Genomic DNA, 1,886 nt, shown 5'->3' with positions numbered 1-1,886 from the left:
AGGTGGGGTTCCAGACACCTTATTCCCTGTTCTCTCAGGAACCAAAGAGGAAGGCTATGCCCAATTCTCGCTTCTTTCAGAGAGATATCCTGGACCCTAGCTCATTCTTTTATTTTAAATTTTAGCTTTTTATCACCTTCAGACAATGAAATAAAGTTTCTCACACCTTCTGAACTCAGTCAGGGAGATATGAATTTCAAATCCTGTTACCTTTCAACATTGGTCTTTCTACTCTCATCCTCTAACACCACAAGGAAAAGCCACTGATTATTAAAGGTGGGGGGAAAGGAATATTAGAAACTTAATAACATCATTTTAGAGTTCTAAGGAAAATATCAAGTCTCTTCTTTCTCCCTTAGCTCTGTATTCTATCAACAAAAATATTTTTCTTTCCCTCAAAGGAAACAGATACATTAATCCTTATTTCAGAGAAACCCAAGATCATAGCTCAAAAAACCAAAAATCTCAGTCTCATCACTTTTCAAACCAGAACTCTCCATTCAGTTTGAAACTCCTTAGCCCTCTCAGGACTCAGAGCCCCAGGCTCTATTCCCAGCATGCCTTCTGTCCCATCTGGGGAGGGTTAGGAAAGAGGGATGCTGGGAGTTTGGGAATTTTATGAGCTTGCCCAGCCAGAATGGGGGTTGGTGTCTGAGAAATGCTCAAAGGAACAATCAGTGTTCACCCACACTCTCTGACTGAAGCACCCAAACTACCGGAACAACTAACTGCCTGCCTTATAGCCAAGTCCCTGGAGAGTCCAGGAAACTGCAGACCCAGATTCTGGGGTAAGGCACCAGTCAACTTTTATCTTTCCAAATCCAGATTGTGAAGAAATAAAGCAATATGGACCTCTTGGAAATTCCCCTATCTTGGGCCAGTGTTGGCTCTCACAACAACCCCAGAAGCTTCCCCCTTCTTCTCAGAGCTAAAAAATTCCAAACCCATGGCTGCTCCTCTATCTTCAGGCCCAGGATTCCTTATTCCCACTTCCCTAGACACACTGCCATGTGTGGGGGAGGGGAGGCAGCACATCCCCTTCCTTTAGGGGCTGCCACCAGGATTGGGCCCAAAGGATGGGAGGCACAACTTCTTTTTGTCAAGCTGGAGGAAGGGGGAGGGGGTGGAATTTTCTCTGAGAAAAATAGAGAGGGTTTTTATCTCCTTTACAAAAAGCAAAATAGAATATAAATAACCATGTATATCTCAGGAAGTTATTCCCAAGGGGAAAGACTGGCCCATACTCAGAAAGGGGGAAGAAAGGAAGGGGGAATCATTTAAAAGAGGAACCTACTCAAGGTGGGCTACCAGTGGTCTAGTTTTACCAGAGGAGGTGGCAAAAACGTGAGAGGAGGGGAAGTGAAATGTCCAATTGGGCAGAGAAAAGAGATTGGGGGGGGGGGAGTGACATATGGGCTTTAGGTGGGAGATAATATAATGCGGGAGATGGGGAAGTTTAGGGATAAGATGAAGAAAAAGGGAATAGGGGACACATGCAAAAAGGTAGGTATGGAAAATGGGAATTGTGAGAAAGGGAAGGCTAAGTGTGCGCGTGTGGGGGAGGACTGAAAGAATATCTTGGGGTTCCGGGGTCATAGTGGCTTAAAGGGAGAGGGGAGACCCGGAAGGAGGGGAAATGAGGTGACACAGGGAGGGGGGATGAGACCCAGCAGCCTGGGGGAAGGCTAAGTCCCCGAGAGTCAAGAAAGCGCTAGTCAAGGGGGGCCGGGGTACAATATGGAGGAAGGGAATAGAGAGGGGGTTGTTTTTGCAGGGGAAGGTGTTACCCCTAGTTGAGGGAGATGAGGAACTCCTGGAATGGAAGCGAGGGTGGCCCCGCTAGAAGCTGAAGCAGGTTATCATTCCCCTGGGAAGGGGGGAGGGGA

The sequence above is a fragment of the Gracilinanus agilis genome, chromosome 4 (assembly GCF_016433145.1).
Source record: "Gracilinanus agilis isolate LMUSP501 chromosome 4, AgileGrace, whole genome shotgun sequence".
NCBI classification, from domain to species: Eukaryota; Metazoa; Chordata; class Mammalia; order Didelphimorphia; family Didelphidae; genus Gracilinanus; species Gracilinanus agilis.
This window is presented reverse-complemented; position numbering follows the sequence as displayed.